The sequence below is a fragment of the Balaenoptera musculus genome, chromosome 17, assembly GCF_009873245.2.
Source record: "Balaenoptera musculus isolate JJ_BM4_2016_0621 chromosome 17, mBalMus1.pri.v3, whole genome shotgun sequence".
In the NCBI taxonomy this organism is placed as follows: domain Eukaryota; kingdom Metazoa; phylum Chordata; class Mammalia; order Artiodactyla; family Balaenopteridae; genus Balaenoptera; species Balaenoptera musculus.
Window position 1 is genome coordinate 21,392,967 of NC_045801.1, and position 20,843 is coordinate 21,413,809.

Genomic DNA, 20,843 nt, shown 5'->3' on the forward strand with positions numbered 1-20,843 from the left:
CATTTAAAGTATTTTCTTGTTTTAAGGGCACTTATTTTTCAAATGGTTGAAAACATACCCATGTTTGCCTTTTTTTCGTTTGCTGGGAAGAGAAATTATGTATAGGCTGAAGACAATTTTTTAAAATTCACAGTTCCCCTTTCCTTCAGTTACTCTCATTGTTGGAACCATTGTAGGTTTGTGACATTGTCTAACTGGGCAAGCAATCAGGAGAGAGCATTGATGTGTTAGGCACGTTTTAGGAATTAAACATCTTTGGTTCAAACTATGAAGTTAAAGTGGATAGACTACATTGAAACTGATAGCATATGCATAATTTTTTGTAAAACGTGTGATGTTTAGGATCTGGAGAAGGTAAGCAAGAGCCTTGTAGTGGTGCTTCTGAAGAGTGAGAAAAAGCTAATAGGAAAGCGTTTGGGGACAGAACACACAAACCTGCCACTGAAACTAAGCAGCTGTGGCTCATATTTTTTTTTTCAAGAACAGATTAATGAGGAAAAAAGTCTTAAATATTGTGCTGTTAAAACATGCACACACATGCACACACACACACACAAGCACACACACTAAAATCTCAGAGCCACTTTGGTTAACAATAATTTGATTTTTAAAAGACCCCCAGTCATGGCACTGTGCAATTATAATTTTAATAAGTAACTACAAACTTTAATTAACTAGCTGTGAAATGCAAACTCTCCTAAGCTGCATAAGCATTATGTGTTAAACACGACTTCAGAATGAAACTATCCAACTTAATTCTAGTAATCAAGTTAATACATAAGAGATTCATTGAGTATTATCTTTTCCTACATTGTATTAATGGTTTGTGTAAAACTCAGCCACATAAAATACAGAATTGCCTCAAAATTACAGGCTACACGCCTAATTGAATCAAGAGAAAATAAATATTAATAAAAGACAAACTCTTGGAAACAATATACACAATTCAAATATGGTTGCTTGGTGTGTGTTTTGGTCATACATTTTCTTCTTCGTGTTCACTTTGATTTCTGTGTTTATTTTGGAAGTCCAGAATTTATACTTTGGGGATAGTATACGTATAATGGTGAATCTGAAGTTAATGACTTACTACTCCAGAAAATCTTTTTTTTCTTTAGAATATAATATATAGGACAAAGTGAGAGAGTGGCATGGACATATATACACTACCAAATGTAAAACCGATAGCTAGTGGGAAGCAGCCGCATAGCACAGGGAGATCAGCTCGGTGCTTTGTGACCACCTAGAGGGGTGGGATAGGGAGGGTGGGAGGGAGGGAGACGCAAGAGGGAGGGGATATGGGGATATGTGTATATGTATAGCTCATTCACTTTGTTATAAAGCAGAAACTAACACACCATTGTAAAGCAATTATACTCCAATAAAGATGTTAAAAAAAGAATATAATATATATATTAATACTTTGGCATAACTCATTATGATACCACATTTAGTATGGTGGCAAGAATATAGTAGGTATTCAATAAATATTTGTGAAACTGAACTTGATCTTGCTTATCTCTATCCAAATGATGATTGTTCTATATTTACTCCCCCTTTCGCTGTCTATGCAGTAAAGCCTATCCATATTTTATCTATGATGTCCTATAGGATACTCAAAACTCAACATATCCAAAGAGAAATTTATCCTCTTTCATCCATCCACCTGTGGTTCATGTCATCAACACCTGCCTAATCATGCAAGCCAGGAACCTTGAAGTCATCCTTTCTTTGCTCTCTTTCATTTTTTTTTTTTAAATATTTATTTATTTATTTGGTTGCACCGGGTCTTATTTACTTATTTATTTTTATATTTTTATTTTTGGCTGTGTTGGGTCCCCGTTTCTGTGCGAGGGCTTTCTCCAGCTGTGGCAAGTGGGGGCCACTCACCATCGCGGTGCGCGGGCCTCTTCACCATCGCGGCCTCTCCTGCTGCGGAGCACATGCTCCAGACGCGCAGGCCCAGCATTTGTGGCCCACGGGCCCAGCTGCTCCGCGATATGCGGGATCCTCCCAGACCAGGGCCCGAACCCACGTCCCCTGCACTAGCAGGCAGACTCTCAACCACTGCGCCACCAGGGAAGCCCTTTCTTTGCTCTCTTTCAACAACCCCTGTCCATCCCTAACTGTCAAGTTTGTCACTACTTCTCTACATCCATGGCTACTACCTTAGTTTAATGCACCATATCTTTATCTAGGCTGCCACAATGTGCTCCCAAATGGTCTCCTTGATTTCTTTTTGCCCCTATTCCCAGTCATTCTATACATTGTTATTAGAGTTATTTTTCTAAGATATGATTTTCATCTCTTCCCGTTTGGGAATTCTGTCAAGTATAGGATGGAGTCTAAACTCTTCAGCATAACAGTTGGGAAACTCCGTGATCTTCAGAAGTCTGTGTCTTTCACTCCCATCTATAGCCACTTTCTCCAACACTTCCTTCAAGCTCGCTGAAATTCTTGAAGTCCCAGGAAGATGCTATAAACATCTCTGCATCTATTCTTTGCTCATACTGTTTTCTCTGGCTAGCGAATTTCTATACTTTATCCCAGCCTTGGTTTAAATATTACCTGCTCTGAGGATTTTCTTCTCTGCTCCAGAAAGGGATAAATATTCTAGGTTATCTGCTTTGTAAATTATTAGTTGACATTCTATACTGTTATTTGTTTAGATGTCTGAATCATCTGCTAGATAGTAAATGTGGCTCTAAGAAGGCTTCAATTGATCCCCACTTCCATGTACTCATGCCCTGGTGTAACTCCTCTCCTTGAGTGTGGGCTCCACTTAGTGACTCACTTCTTTTTTTATGTTATTTTATAATGCTACTATTTCCCTTATATCGCATTTACAAAATGAGATAAATTTTAAAAATTCAAAACCTGTTCTTTGCGGTTTTATATGACTCTTTGGTGATCATGGTTTGAAGAGTAGAAATCAAAATTGGGAGATGATGGGGATGGTGGCTGGGGTGGAAGGGATGCAGGTTATATTAAGGTAATTAATTTAAATAGTCTTTAATCATTTCCACAGCAATCATTGGCCAATATTTGCTGGATACTCTCATCATTTCACATCCAAAGCAGAGGTACCTTCCCTATCCATTGTCTTCCACCCAGTTCTGTCTCATCTCCTCCAGGTTCTAAATTGCTGGCCCATCACTGTTCTCCCTCCCTGTGCCCAAGCCTGGAGGGCATCCCTGGTAGACGGGGGAAGAACTTCTGTCTGTTCTTGGTGTTCTCACAAGGTACCTGACATAATGTTGTCCTTTTTTCTTAGACTCACAAGGAAAAAAAATCACATAATTCTAATTTGTGACCAAGTGTCTGATTTGGGAAAGGATGACTGGACAGTACAGAGGGAGAAAACCAAAGCTCAGTATTTCAAAAATTATTCTGTCCTGCTTTCTTTTGTATTTTGTATTGCTTTCTTTCTTCCTCAAAAATGTCTACTACTTAAGTAGTTTTCTATAATGACACAGGATCTGTGTTCACATGGGTAATTAATTTAGTCTTAGTTGGGGAGTTCAAGAAAGATTTGTGTGGAAATGTGTTATCTGCTGAAGAGCAATAAGAAACCAGCTAAAATGAAAAAGGGCTATTTGGGCCATGTGGTCTGTCTGTTTGTGAAAGTATTTCCTTTCTACAATGGATGTGATGTTGAATGTGGCTCAGCCAACACTCACCTCATTATTTCCGATGACCCAAGGAGTGTGTCATGTGGATGTATCAAATGGATTCAGAAATGCATTCTGAGAGACTCAGCTTTGTATTATGTGTTCTGGGCTTCCATCGGTTCACCTTTGGACATCATCCCTGGGATATAGCGTGAGACCCAGCCACCAATGGGCTGTTGGACCAAGGATTTGAATGGGTATAGTACTCAAAGGAAGGGTGAAACTTGGATATGAATGGCTTTGCGAATGCCACCACTTCCAACTAGTCTTGATTGTCAGGACTAGGCACAGGCTGGTTGTCCTAATATGACCTTGAGGACGGCGCCAGTGACTCACTTCTAAAGAATAAAAGTGTGGCACAAGTAATGGGATGACCTTTCCAAGATTTGGTGATACAAAACTTTGGTTTCTGTCTTGGGTTCTCAACCTCTCTTGCTCTCTCACTTGCTTGCTCTGAGAGAAGCCAGCTGTCAGGTTGTGAGTTGCCTTATGGAGAGGCCCGTGTGACACGGAATTGAGAACAGCCTCTGGCAAACAGTCAGTGAGAAAGTGAGGCTTTTTGGTCCAGTAGCCTGTGAGGACCCAAAGCCTATCATCAAGCATGTGAGGGAGCTTGGAAGAAGATATTTTCCCAGCAGTAGGAAACCAACAAACATACTCTCTTTGATACCAGGGCATCACTGCACCACAGTGTCCTTAGAGAAAGATTTATTTGAGGTCTCCTACCATGGGCTACCTAGGCACTGCGCTAGGCAGTAATTCAAAAATCAAAAAAGACAGGTCCTGGGACCTCCCTGATGGCACAGTGGTTAAGAATCCGCCTGCCAATACAGGGGACACGAGTTCGATCCATGGTCCGGGAAGATGCCACATGCCGCGAAGCAACTAAGCCCATGCTCCACAGCTACTGAGCCTGCACTCTAGGGTCTGCGAGCCACAACTACTGAAGCCTGCATGCCTAGAGCCCGTGCTCTGCAACAAGAGAAGCCACCACAATGAGAAGCCTGCGCACCACAAGGAAGAGTAGCCCCCGCTCGCCGCAGCTAGAGGAAGCCCGTGCACAGCAACGAAAACCCAATGCAGCCAAAAAAAAAAAAAAAAAAAAAAAAAAAAGACAGGTCCTTTCTTCTTCTCCTTCTTCTGATTGTCTTTCTCTCCAAAGCTATTTCCTGTCTGCCTATAGGCATGCTCAGTTCTTAACCCTTCCCTCAACACCCATACTTTCTTAATCTGCTATCCTCTCTCTTTTCAATGCATGATGAGTCCTTAGAACAAAAAAACTGCCAGTGTGACTTGGACACAGTAATAAATGGAATAGTACATGAGGTGGGGTCAGAGGAGATTATTAAAATTCATATAGAGCATTATAGATCATGGTACAAAACTTGGTTTTATACCAAGTACAATGAGAAGACAGCATCATTAGTGGTAACCAAATGGCAGTTTTATCCATTAGGCACTACAGCTTTAGTAGTAGTTGCCGTAGACTAGTATATGAGCTTGTCAATAGCTTTTTTAAGATCTGGAAAAAAATTCATAAAAATTTTAAAAACCTTTCAAAATTTTTAGAGAAGCTATATTTAACATGTGACATGGGTGTATTTTTATATGTTTGAAATTATACGGGGTGGGAGCCTCTAAACTTTAGAAAGGTCTCATAGTAGCTGTGGACCTGTTTGCAAATATCTAAAAAGAGCATAGTGTCTCAGGGGACAAGAATGAATCAAAAGGTGAATAATATCCATGTATATAAGTATGTGTAAATAATATCCTGTAGTCTTCTGAGATAGTAAGAATGCATGCATATATATAATATTGGATATTAAATATCACACATTAAATATATATTTCAGGCAGCTGTTATTTTTTAATTTCTATACAAGATGTATGGAATCAAGACTTCAGCTATAATATATACATCACTAATATATAATCCTGCCCCTTGAGTAAGGATCAAGTTTATTTTCAAAGTCATAACAAGATGTATCTGGCAGTTCTTAAAACTAGACCCAATAAATATTTACTTGATATTTTCCTTGACAAGTATCTGAGAATTTATTTCCTAGCTGACTTGCAGACTGGGTACTTTTTCCCTTTGTTAATTTTTATACCATGTTTATTAGATACCTACAAAAACACACACTCATGCACAAACACACACAAACATACATATAAAAACGCAATTAGGCATCAAGCATCTCACATTGCCAAAGAAAATTGAAGTGAGATTTTTGCTTTTTCTTTATGTTCCAATATAACCTGGAACCCTGCCAGCCATATCAGAATTGGATACATCTGTGAAATTAATTTGAAATTCACTAAGTTTAATTTGCTTGCCTCTAAATCAACCATGGCATCCTTCCAAATTTATTTCTCCAAGTTTAGGCTTTAATTTTATTCTGAGATCCTTCTCCTGAGTATATTTTGGTCCCTTTCACTAGAGAACTGTCCATTTTAACCATTAACCATTTATATTTCCTGTCTTCCCATTATTTGAGTTAGTAGTCTGTGTCTCAGACTAAGCCTTAATGTAGTTAAGAAGGAACAGTGTTTTTTAGTTCAAGGAAATAATTCCCAAGTCATTAAATAAAACTTTAGTTGCTTGTTTTTACAAGTGTTCACCCTGATTTGGAAGTTGTACATGGCAGGGAAGATGATGAAGGGTGAGAAAAAACCCAAAGCAGCCTTTTTTAGTCTTTTTACCCCAGAAGAACCTTTGAAATAATTTTCAGGTCTCAGGGAATCCCTGTATAAAATTATTATATCTACAGCTCTCAATACATTAGTGGGATCAGTGAGTTGTACATATAGTAATCCAATAATAACCCTCAACACTCTTTTGAGTGTAGAAAGATATTTTTCTGTAGATAAGTTTATTTGACCAACTTTTGAGATATTCTTTTTGTATGGTCCTTCCGTCTCACGCTCTTATACTAGTCAGTAGTGAAGGTGCAGTAAACATCAGTTCTTTCGGTTTTTAAATTCTTGCTTGATTTTTTTTAAAACCTCATCCCAGTAGGCTTGAAAGTCTTATCACCACCCAGTTGCTGAGGAGCTATTGTATATGGTAGATGACATGTACAAGAGTAGGTTTACTCCCTACTTGAAACTGAAAATATCTTTGTAGCCAAACTTTCTTAAAAAAAACTCTAGTAGGTAAGCTCCGCTTACATTTTTTGAAGTTATTTTTTTCTTTCCTTTTAACAATTTTTTAAAAAACTCATAAGGCAACGATAATACATTTCTATTAAATAACTGACTTAAGCCAGAAGAAGAGTTTAATTTGTTAAAAGGTAGGCTTGGTAGATTTAATGAAAAATCCAAATAGATTTTTTTAAATGTTATTTATATGTGAAAATTATTGACAAGTGTTATTAATATATTGTCTTATTGTACTGACAGTGGAACCTTTTCAACTTCTGTTACTGCATATGTCCTAGCATTTTATTCACTTGAATATTACATGCTGGCATTATTAGGTTCTTAACAATTGTGTTACCTTTACTTTTCTGGGCAGTTCATACTACCACTAGATAACTTGGCTCCTGAGCCTTTGCACTGGAAAAAATTATCTATATCTCTATATATCTATAGATGATTGTTTTAAACAAAGCATTGGCATTTCATTGCAGTGCCAAACGTCGTGTGTGTGTGTATGTGTGTGTTTCACTAGTGCAGTGAAATGACTCAAAAGATTATAATTCTTCATCAGTAGACATATCAGACTTGTATATGAATCAAAGACTAGAATCCTTCTCTTCCATCTTATATCTGCCTTAAAAACTTACCACATTATATCATCAGATGTGTTTTTAAACACAAACATTAATAATATATAAAATATAAGGGCCTAAAAAACTAAATGAGAACATCACCCAAAGTGTAAAAACTTCATAACAAAATTGAGTTAGCATTTACACAGTTCATATTTTGCAACATTCACAGCAATAGCAAAATGGCAGGGGGTGGCTAAGCCATGGCATGTGAAAATTCCTTCCTTAAGATAGAAATTTCTCATAAGTCAGTTGGTGACACACGATGGGCGATTGGGCGAGGTAAGCTGACACCATCAGCCTTCTGTCCTCTTTGCACTTTTGTGCAATAAAGTGTTCACCAATTATCAATGACCTCCTTTATCCCACATCAAAAACTGAAAATTGACTCAAGCAGATGAACACGATCCTACTGAGCCTCCTCATACAGGATCGGAAGACCTTTATCACAAACCTAATAGGGCCATTCAGTCACTACTTACCTCTGCAAGCACTAACATTGAGTGGCCCATTAAGTTTAAAAGATGTTTCTTTTCCAATCACAATCTGTTGTAGAACCCCTAACCACAAATCTGAAATCCCTAAGATACCACAAAGTCCTTCTGAGAAACACTGTCTTACAGTTAAACAATCCCACCTCTCCCTCCCTCCCTACTTTGACTAAGAAGTCAAAGATTCTTTTGTGTATCTGCTGAAGACACATTACAACATTTATCTTGTGATCTAGAGCTTGGCTTATCACCCCTTAAGCATTTGTGTGAGAGGACATAAGTGTGGCAGATGTGGAGATGTGCTACTCGGTTCTTTCAAGAAAGGACTCCCAGACCAGCTGCAAAGGGTGTGATTAGCTGGCAGTCTGCAGCTCTGTGCTTCTTCCTCATGCACCTCAGCCTTTGAGCCAGGGTCTTGATGCTCTCAGGTCAGTCCCTGGCCAATGACCAAGCAGGGTGGTGGAATGAGGGCCTGGCCATTTCCACCTGATGCCTGGTTCCTCCAATGAGCAATCTTTGTTCCAGAGTTCTCCTTTGGGCTAGCAGAGACTTGTGAGGTCTGTATCACAGTCTAATGGCTCCCCCTGTCCAATCCAGCTTCCTTCCTTTTCTTTTTATAGGAGTTAGTGTCTAAGAAGCTGCTTACATTCCAAAGTCCATCTCAGCCTTTCCCTCCTGGAGAATCCAACATAGCACAGTTGGTACCAGGAGTGGCTGAAAAAGCAGGTGTGTAAAATGGCACTTTGGAAATGGACCACTCACTGACTGGCTGGTAATGAGATCCTATCCCTCACAGATAGCCCCTAGTACAAGGTAGTTGCCCAGTTGTTAAAATGTTCACCCATGGGGAGCTGGGATGTTGAGATGGGATGAGACATGTACTGTCCAGGGCAGTAGATCAGGGTTTGATGTGTACCAAGTAATAATAAAGATCAAGACAATGGAATTGGATGGTTATTACTAAGTTGCATTGAATATCTTTGCCAACTTATAAAGAAGCCTTTGTCTTACCCAGAAAAAGCTGGCAGTCAAGTACAAGATTTGATACAGTGGTTGAACTCCAAAGATGAATGAATGTTCAAATGAGGCAGACCTGCTATGTCAAAGTCAAGAGAAGTTGGTAAAACCTAGGACCCTGACACATAGGTTGGGGACATTTGGCCTGAAGATTTGATTTCTCAGACTTATCTGCTCTTCTGGACTTGAAGAAGTTACCCAACTCCTCTCCTTAAGAGCTAGCACCTGCCTCCCCCAGCTCGTGCCAAACTAGAAGACTAGACAGTAAGTATTCCACTGCAGAAGCTGCTCCCACTGCTTTCCTGATTCCAGGTCCTTAAACCAGGGTTAAGGAGCAGTATAACTCAGCGAGGGATAAAATGCATCACATAAGGGAAAACAGGGCTACACTCCAAAGGAGCTGTAAGACCAGCCATCGTGGACCAGCAGGGGCTGGGGTGGGTCCTTTCTTTCTTTCTTTCTTTCTCCCTTCCTTCCTTCCTTCCTTCCTTCCTTTCTTCCTTTCTTTCTTTCCTTTCTTTTTTAAAATAAAACTAGGAACATTTTAAAAAAAGAATTACAAACTAAATTATAAATAGTGTTAATGGCAAGAATACTCAAGGACAAAAGGTGGGAGAAGAGAGACAAAATCATTAAAAGAAAAAAATACTTATTAAAATATTCACATTACAAACCGCAAAGTATGCATGGCAAACACCCACTCCCACTTAAAAATTACTATAACCTGAAATATATATATATAATTATTCTTCCTTCTTTCAAAGAAATATTTTTTCCCAGTGCACCCCTTGAGTCACAGCCCTGAGTATGTGCTGGAGGCTGAGGGTGCTTGAACAAGGGAGTTCAAACATAAGATTGATTATTGGAGAGTTTATTGGTTTGGGGACACTTGTTTGGGGTACAGGATTGAACCCCCTGACAGGGACCCCAGGGGATGGTGCAAACTTGTAGCTAGGATGGCTCCTACAGCCTAGATAAGGCAATGGCTTATACTGAGTGAGGTTGAAATACTTAACATTGCCTAGTAAAATAACTAGAGAAAGGAATTAAAAGGCTGAGTGAAGTAGACAAGCTGGAATAGGTATATTATGTGAGGCAAGAAGAATCAGCAGAGGATTATGTTCCATAGGTGGGTCCCCAAATCAGACTTTCACCTAGGCAGTCAGGAATTCACTGGTGAGAAGGACATCAGCATCACCGTGGAGCCCAGTGTTGCCTCTCTTCTGTGGACCAGAGCTGAAGGTAGAAGAGACTGTCATTGACATTGGCTCACTAATAGCAGTGGGGATAATTGGGATCCAATGTAATAGAGGCCAGGAAATAGATCTTAACACCAAATGCCAGGAGATCATTATTCCCCTGAGCACAGATAAGATCAGAGTGGTTCTCAAGGGAGTTTAACCCACAAAGAACTAAGAAGATGGTTAATAAAACATTATATTTTGCCATGGGAAAATAGATGGATTGCCTACACAATCAAAAGAAAACAAGAATTAATGATCAGAAGTCTGAGGTCTGATGCCCAAATAAAGTCACATTCCCTTGTCCAGTTTCCAGACCTGAGCCAGTTTGCAGAGTAGGTTCCACTGATTCAAGAGGTGTGGGGTCCTCACAGGGAAGGACTCTATTATATACTGTAATGGTTCCCCTGTCCTTTTCCAAAAGAGCCAACAGACTACTTGAGTGACTATATATTGGAGAAGGGGTGACACTCAAACATATAGAGGCCTATTGGACATAGGATGAACACTGATATCTAGTGACCTGATGCTTCACAATGCGTCCTCCATTAGATTGGGGCATATGGGAGGTAGGTAATAAAAAGGGTCTTGGACCCCTGAACAGCCAAACCAATCTTGAGAAAGAAGAACAAAAGTGGAGGAATCATGCTCCCTGACTTCAGACTATACTACAAAGCTACAGTAATCAAAACAGTGTGGTACTAGCATAAAAACAGACACATAGAGCAATGGAACAGAACAGAGAGCCCAGAAATAAACCCACGCATCTATGGTCAACTAATCTATGACAAAGGAGGCAAGAATATACTATAGAGAAAAGACAGTCTCTTCAATAAGTGGTGCTGGGAAACGTGGATAGCTACATGTAAAAGAATGAAATTAGAACATTCTCTAACACTGTATACAGAAATAAACTCAAAATGGATTAAAGACTTACGTGTAAGACCGGAAACCATAAAACTTCCAGAAGAAAACATAGAACACTGTTTGACGTAAATCATAGCAATATTTTTTTTGGATCTGTCTCCAAAAGCAAAGGAATAAAAGCAAAAAAAATGGACAGGAGAACTGAATAGACATTTTTCCAAAGAGGACATGCAAATGGCTGAGAGGCACATGCAAAGATGCTCAACATCACTAATCATCAGGGAAATGCAAATCAAGACCACAATGAGATATCACCTCACACCTGTCAGAATGGCTATCATCAAAAAGAACACAAACAGCAAATGTTGGCGAGGGTGTGGAGAAAAGGGAACCATCCTACTCTGTTGGTGGGAATGTATATTGGCGCAGCCACTGTAGAAAACAGTATGGAGGTTTCTCAAAAAACTAAGAATAGAACTACCATATGACACAGCAAGTCCACTCCTGGGTATATATCTGAAAAAAATGAAAACACTAATTCAAAAAAATACATGTATTCCAATGTTCATAGCAGCAATATTTAAAATTGCCAGTGTATGGAAACAGCCTAAGTGTCCATCAACAGATGAATGGATAAAGAAGATGTGATATGTATATATACACACACACACACACACACACACACACACACACACACACACACACACACATGCACAATGGAATACTTCTCAGCCATAAAAAAGAAATTTTGCCATTTGCAACAACATGGATGGACTTGGAGGGCATTAAGCTAAGTGAAATAAATCAGACAGAGAAAGATGAATACTCTATGGTATCACTTGTATGTGGGATCTGAAAAATAAAACAACTAGTGAATATAACAAAAAAGAAACAGACTCACAGATATAGAGAACAAACTAGTGATTACCAGTGGGAAGTGGGAAGGGGGAGGGGCAATATAGGGTAGGGGATTAAGAGGTGTAACTATAGAATATTATGTATAAAATAAGCTACAGGGATATATTGTATAACATAGGGAATATAGCCAAGATTTTATAATAACCAAAAATGGAGTATAACCTTTAAAAATTGTGAATCACTATATTGTACACCTGTAACTTACACATCAACTATAATTCAATAAAAAAGGAATATTACAACAAAAAAAGAAAAAAAGGGTCTTAGCCACATGCTAGCTCTGGTTGGTCTACTAGGTCTGCAGACACACTCAGTGATCATTTCCCCATTCCCTCAATGTATTTTGGGGATTGGCACACTTGGCTTTTGGAGTAACTGCCACATTGCATCCTGGTCCTGTGAGATAAGAGCTATGACAGTGGGGAAGGTCAGGTGGAAGCTTTTGAAACTGCCTCATTGTACCTTGCCTTGGTCAGGACGGTCAGTCAAAAACAGTATCACATCCTGAGAGCAGACATTGGAGATTAATGCTTCTCTTAAAAATCTAAAGGACTCAGTGGTATTTTTTGTCATATCTACGTTTAATCCCATTTGCCGATGTAAAAACCAGATGGATCCTGGAAAATGACTATAGACAACCACAAAATAAACCAACTTGTAGTTTTGATCATAGCTGCTATACATTATGTGGTTTTATTGCTATGACAAATTAATAAGGACTCTGGTACATAATACAGAGCCATTGATTTGGCAAATGTGTTTTCTCTCGTATTTAAATCAGGAAAGAGGATCAGAAACAGTTCCCCTTCACATGGAACAAAAAACACTATTTCATTTACTGCTTTGCCCCAAGACAAAGCTCTCTCACTCTCTTGTCATGTTATAATCAGAAGAACTCTGGACTCTGTGGACATCCTGCAGAACATGACATTGAACCATCACATGGATGGCATCATGTTGATCAGACAGAATGAGCAAGAGGGGGCCAGTATGCTGGAGACCTCAGAAGGAGACACGCACTCCAGAGTGTGGGAGATACTTGCGACACCGAAGGACCGCCCATTCACTGAAGATTTTAGGGGTCCAGGGGCTAAGGGTGTCCTGGGTCATCTCCTTCCAAGTAAATTACTGCATCTTCTACCACGAAGGAAGCACAATGCCTAGTCGGCTACCTCAGGATCTGGGGGCAACCAAATCTGTACCTAGGAATACTGCTCTGAGCTTTCGAGTGAGTGAGATGAAAGGCTGCCTATTTTGAATGAGGCCTAGAGCAAGGAAGGACTCTGTGGCAGGTCCAGGTTGAAGCCACTTGGGTTGCAGCCCTTTGGGTGGGGCAGAGAGCACATGGGGTGAGGAAGGGAGACAAGGCAGGAGAGGCAAGTGAATGGGCCAAAAGTCGGAGGTTAGAGCCTTCAGTGGTCTTCTAAAGAATATATTCATTCTGTAGTAGGCAATAGGGAGCCATTAATTTTTAGTTTTGTTTTGTAAAAGAATAACTTAGCTATAGACGTTTCTATAGGAAACTTGATAAGGTCCCATGTACACAATGGACTAAAGGATGTTGGGTGCTCTCAGGAAGATAATTTAGCCTTTTATGTTTCCTTGTTCCTCCCCCCATCTCACCTCAGATATGCTCACCCAAAACATTTGTCGAATTGAGGGCTTGGAAGAAGAGGAGTGAGGATAGGATTGTGTACACAACCCTTTCCATTTTGTCCCTGCTAGAGTCTAATTTTTTCTAAGAGCTAATTTCTGAGAGCCAATTTTTTCTCACTTGTTAGTTTGCCACGGAGCGGCATCCCCTGCTCCAGAAGACTGGGAAGTCATTTCTATCAATGCCTTTGTTACTACACAGATCCACTACAGTCAAATTGCAAGTCTCGGGGAATTTATTACAATGAGCTTTTATCTGTGTATTTTAAGTACTACGTTGCCTGTAAAGGACTCTTGAGTTCCTTAGAGAAATAATGTTAGTATTTATTTTTTGCAGCTCTTTTAGAACCTCTTAAAAGTGTTTGACTTCCGGGCTTCCCTCGTGGCGCAGTGGTTGAGAATCTGCCTGCCAATGCAGGGGACACGGGTTCGAGCCCTGGTCTGGGAAGATCCCACATGCCGCGGAGCAACTAGGCCCATGAGCCACAACTACTGAGCCTGCGCATCTGGAGCCTGTGCTCCACAACAGGAGAGACTGCCATAGTGAGAGGCCCGCGCACCGCGAGGAAGAGTGGCCCCCGCTTGCCACAACTAGAGAAAGCCCTCGCACAGAAACAAAGACCCAACACAGCCAAAAATAAATAATAAATAAATAATAAATAAGTTAAAAAAAAATTTGTAAAAAAAAAAAAAAAAGTGTTTGACTTCCAACAGACTGGAAATATTACTAACAGGAAAGTAGTGAAATGGTTTCTAGACATAATCAAGATAATCAAAGCAAATGAGGTCTTTTAATACAAAATTTTGCTTCCATGATCAGGATAATGGAATTAATCCAATAGTTCACTCGCAATAATAAATATTTGTGGAATTAATATATTTATTAGTCATATAATTCATGTTAGAAAACAGTAACACAGTTTGCAAAATATGCCTTAATTGAGGCCGAGAGAGAGAGAGAGAGAGAGAGAGAGAAATTACACTTAGCTCTCCAAACTCTCCTTTGTCTTTTAGTGAAATCTTGTATCAAACAGTATATAAATATAGGACTAGAGGTGACTTTGTAGGTTGGAGCTTCTTGCATTTTTCTTAAATGTAGGTAGAGTCAGGAATTGCCTTTCAGGTTTCAGTGTTTCTCCTGAGTAAGGTCAAGTTAGTCCTTGCATAAGAGCTCCCTCCACTGGAGTCTGAGCTTTAAATCTCTTTTTGCCTACTATTTACCTTCCTTCAAGATGCTCCCCTTCCTGCACCCCACCTAGTGCTGGCAGATTGAAGCAACACAACACTGAATAATGTCGCTCAGGAAAGCTGCATGTAAGCCCATTGATCAATACAAGGAGGCTGAACTGGAGAGAAAAAGGACACCTCATACAGCTCTTCCTGTCATTCTCGAGTCACATTGGCTGCACAGAATATGTTCTTGGAAGCCTAGAGCATAAGCTCACTGTTACCACATGCCTTCAAGGTCTCAGCCCAGTTTTTCATCAAATGCACTTGTTCATGAATTATTGCTTTCAAGGAAAAGTTGGAGATTTACATCCTCAAAGCTCTACCCCAGGGTCACTCTGCTTTCTTTAAGAAAGCTGACAAATTTGGGCTGTATTTCTAAAAAATGAAAACTTACTATATTTAATGTTGTTTTATGGCATTTGGGTTAATCAAATGTTCTAGTTAATCCTGAGTGACCCCTTTTGTCATACTTGGATTGCATATTTTCAATGGATTGGAATAAAATAAGACCAGGCAATTAACACAAACTATATAGGTCATGTTCAACCATTCTTACGAAGTCTAGGGTTCACCATTATGAATATTCATTACTAGCTGTGTAACCTTTATTGAGTTACATAAGCATTTTGAAAATGTTTCTTTATCTAAAAATGGGGCTGTTAACACTTTACCTACCTCAAAGGTTTGTACCAACAAACCATAAATGAAATAATGAATGTGACAGTGCTTTGTAAATCATGAAACCTATAATAGGACATAGGGCTATGAGATAGATGTTTTCAGAGTGACTGCCTGAACTTTGTAATAAAATCTGTGAATGAGTGTCATATGTGGAATTAATATCCTTTCTATAGAAACATACTACATGCCATAGACTGTACAAATACTGTACTGGTTAATAGAGAGAGCTGGCTAACCAAATAATATTTGCAGTCTCCAATTGCAATAGTGAGCATTATCTTTTCACACAATAGACACACACTAATGATTTTTTTCAACTGATGTTATTTTTCTTTTTTTTCTTAAATGGTTTACCTCTATTAAATTATAGCTTTTTTTTTAACATCTTTATTGGAGTATAATTGCTTTACAATGGTGTGTTAGTTTCTGCTTTATAACAAAGTGAATCAGTTAAACATATACATATGTTCCCATATCTCTTCCCTCTTGCATCTCCCTCCGTCCCACCCTCCCTATCCCACCCCTCTAGGTGGTCACAAAGCACAGAGCTGATCTCCCTGTGCTATGCGGTTGCTTCCTACTAGCTATCTATTTTACGTTTGGTAGTGTATATATGTCCATGCCACTCTCTCACTTTGTCACATCTTACCCTTCTCCCTCCCCATATCCTCAAGTCCATTCTCTAGTAGGTCTGTGTCTTTATTCCCGTCTTGCCACTAGGTTCTTCATGACCTTTTTTTTTTTTCCCCTTAGATTCCATATATATGTGTTAGCATACTGTATTTGTTTTTCTCTTTCTGACTTACTTCACTCGGTATGACAGACTCTAACTCCATCCACCTCACTACAAATAACTCCATTTCGTTTCTTTTTATGGCTGAGTAATATTACATTGTATATATGTACCACATCTTCTTTATCCATTCATCCGATGATGGACATTTAGGTTGCTTCCATGTCCTGGCGATTGTAAATAGAGCTGCAATGAACATTTTGGTACATGACTCTTTTTTTTGTTTTAACATCTTTATTGGAGTATAATTGCTTTACAATGGTGTGTTAGTTTCTGCTGTATAACAAAGTGAATCAGTTATACATATACATATGTTCCCATATCTCTTCCCTCTTGCATCTCCCTCCCTCCCACCCTCCCTATCCCACCCCTCTAGGTGGTCACAAAGCACTGAGCTGATCTCCCTGTGCTATGCGGTTGCTTCCCACTAGCTATCTGTTTTACATTTGGTAGTGTATATATGTCCATGCCACTCTCTCACTTTGTCACATCTTACCCCTCCCCCTCCCCATATCCTCAAGTCCATTCTCTAGTAAGTCTGTGTCTTTATTCCCGTCTTGCCACTAGGTTCTTCATGACCTTTTTTTCCCCCTTAGATTCCATATATATGTGTAAGCATACTGTATTTGTTTTTCTCTTTCTGACTTACTTCACTTGGTATGACAGACTCTAACTCCATCCACCTCACTACAAATACCTCCATTTCGTTTCTTTTTATGGCTGAGTAATATTCCATTGTATATATGTGCCACATCTTCTTTATCCATTCATCCGATGATGGACACTTAGGTTGCTTCCATGTCCTGGCTATTGTAAATAGCACTGCAATGAACATTGTGGTACATGACTCTCTTTGAATTATGGTTTTCTCAGGGTATATGCCCAGTAGTGGGATTGCTGGGTCATATGGTAGTTCTATTTTTAGTTTTTTAAGGAACCTCCATACTGTTCTCCATAGTGGCTGTATCCATTTACATTCCCACCAAGAGTGCAAGAGTGTTCCCTTTTCTCCACACCCTCTCCAGCATTTATTGTTTGTAGATTTTTTGATGATGGCCATTCTGACTGGTGTGAGATGATATCTCATTGTAGTTTTGATTTGCATTTCTCTAATGATTAATGATGTTGAGCATTCTTTCATGTGTTTGTTGGCAATCTGTATATCTTCTTTGGGGAAATGTCTATTTAGGTCTTCTGCCCATTTTTGGATTGGGTTGTTTGTTTTTTTGTTATTGAGCTGCATGAGCTGCTTGTAAATTTTGGAGATTAATCCTTCGTCAGTTGCTTCATTTGCAAATATTTTCTCCCATTCTGAGGGTTGTCTTTTGGTCTTGTTTATGGTTTCCTTTGCTGTGCAAAAGCTTTTAAGTTTCATTAGGTCCCATTTGTTTATTTTTGTTTTTATTTCCATTTCTCTAGGGGCTGGGTCAGAAAGGATCTTGCTGTGATTTATGTCATAGAGTGTTCTGCCTATGTATTCCTCTAAGAGTTTGATTAGTGTCTGGCCTTACATTTAGGTCTTTAATCCATTTTGAGTTTATTTTTGTGTATGGTGTTAGGGAGTGTTCTAATTTCATTCTTTTACATGTACCTGTCCAGTTTTCCCAGCACCACTTATTGAAGAGGCTGTCTTTTCTCCACTGTATATGCTTGCGTCCTTTATCAAAGATAAGCTGACCATAGGTACGTGGGTTTATCTCTGGGCTTTCTATCCTGTTCCATTGATCTATGTTTCTGTTTTTGTGCCAGTACCATACTGTCTTGATTACTGTAGCTTTGTAGTATAGTCTGATGTCAGGGAGCCTCATTCCTCCAGCTCCATTTTTCTTTCTCAAGATTGCTTTGGCTATTCGGGGTCTTTTGTGTTTCCATACAAATTGTGAAATTTTTTGTTCTAGTTCTGTGAAAAATGCCAGTGGTAGTTTGATAGGGATTGCATTGAATCTGTAGATTGCTTTGGCTAGTAGAGTCATTTTCACAGTGTTGATTCTTCCAGTCCGAGAACATGGTAGATTACTACAAGCAACTCTATGCCAATAAAATGGACAACCTGGAAGAAATGGACAAATTCTTAGAAATGCACAACCTGCCGAGACTGAACCAGGAAGAAATAGAAAATATGAACAGACCAATCACAAGCACTGAAATTGAAACTGGGATTAAAAATCTTCCAACAAACAAAAGCCCAGGACCAGATGGCTTCACAGGCGAATTCTATCAAACATTTAGAGAAGAGCTAACACCTATCCTTCTCAAACTCTTCCAAAATATTGCAGAGGGAGGAACACTCCCCAACTCATTCTACGAGGCCACCATCACCCTGATACCAAACCAGACAAAGATGTCACAAAGAAAGAAAACTACAGGCCAATATCACTGATGAACATAGATGCAAAAATCCTCAACAAAATACTAGCAAACAGAATCCAGCAGCACATTAAAAGGATCATACACCATGATCAAGTGGGGTTTATTCCAGGAATGCAAGGATTCTTCAGTATACGCAAATCAATCAACGTGATACACCATATTAACTAATTGAAGGAGAAACACCATATGATGTTATTTTTCTAAACTCAGTTCTTTTCCATTTGAAAAGAAACAGAAAAAATGAAATTTCACCTTGCAGGGTTTATTGTGGTTTACTTTTTTGAGTGAGCAAATGTTTCTAATTCATCATAGTTTGATAGGGTCAGTGAAATTTGAGTATCTTTGCATTAATTACACTGTCAAAGTCGACATAAACCAATTGATGCATACAGTCCTCCAAAAATAAATTAGATTGTGTGATCCCAGTGCTGCATGAATGTGTGTACATACTCATTTAAATTATCTACTCCCCACCATGTTTCTCCTTTCCCCATGTCACAAATCCAGTCACATCAGTAGGAGCTCAATAAATCTTGGCTGAAGATTGTCATTATACTTACATATGATAGAAATATCAGGGTGCCTGGAAGAAGGTTGAAATTAAATATTAGAATTTTTCAAACATTGAAAAAAATCAGTTGCCTAGCATGTGGGCTACCAAAGTATACTTCAGATATTTTTTTATAGAGTGAATACTTCTTATCAACTGGAAATCATTATATAATTTGCTCAATAAATGTTTGCTGATGACTCTGATATTGAATTTATTTCTTTTCTTATGACCAAAGAAGGTGAGAACCAAACAATCTCTCCTTAAAGGTTCAAATTTCATTATAGTTATGTACTTATGACAGCTGCATCTCATTACCTCCATCTTTTCTTTCTTTCCTTGTCTTTCCTGGTAGAGTTAATGTCTTCCTTCTCAGTGTTCAAATAATTCTTTGTATATTCCACAACACATGGATTTTTTTTTTTTTTTTTAGTTCTTTTTCAAGGAGACTCTGACTCCTTGAAGATATTTTTTATATTTTTAGTACCTAGCACAGTGCCTGGTATCACCACCATAAAGCATCTCAATATACTGTTGAATAATGAGAGAGTAACAAAAGAAAATACTTTGATTCTCATGCTGCCTTGTTAAGGTCCTTGAGATGTGACAAGGTGGTATCCTCGAGAAAATATTCTTAAACACAGGGGCAACTGCTTGCTTGATTTAACAATTTGCCTATAAAGTCTACCAAAAAAATCTGAACTTCCCAGAGGATAAAAGTAAATATAATTTTTTGTTGTTGTTTAGGGCTGGAACATTTGAAGTAAGCAGCTGGGATGATAACCTCCTTGCACTTTGTTCATACATAAGGAAAAGTGAAAATTCTGAAAAGACATCTGTATTGCAAATCAAAATACATTGCTGAAATCAATTTTGAGTTGACATTCTGCTTGCAAATATTCTTTTGAGATTGGTTCTTGTAAATCTCTTTCCCATCTGGCTTTTATGTCTGCTCTGGGACTTGTATGCACAGAATTGTCTAGGATCTGCTCAGAATGTTGAAATAAAGTATGTGGTTTTTAATAAAAAGTTAGCTGGGAGGGGAAGATACCTTCTTGGTCATATCTAAACTGCTTATATATCTTGTAGTTCTCCTTAACTTTTAGAAACTTTGGGACATGTTTTCTTGGAGAAAGAAAACTTATTTGAAGTCATGAAATAATCCTACCCTGCAACTTGTATCTTTATAAAGAACATTTTCTGGAAGGATAATTTTTATTTTTAAACACAGGAAGAGTGAGCAGCAGAGAAGAGTTGGTGATTGCAATTTCCTCTCTTACCATAATTGCACTATTTCCATTAAATTAATGATGGAGGAGAACAATTGTTTACAGAAAAGTTTCTTTCCTTATTGAAACTTAGCTAATTTGGGAATGTTTACTACTTCCTAAAAGACAAATTCAATGATGACAAAGAAAAACAAATCAATCTGAGATGTGTCATGATTTTAAAAAGCCAATGATTATAATTTAACATCTGGAATTGATATTCCTCCTTGAGTTTTATGAAGGAGTGGTGTTGTGAGTGGACTCTTCTTCCAAGTGCGAACATAATCACCACCCTCATCACATAACATTTACTCAACTCC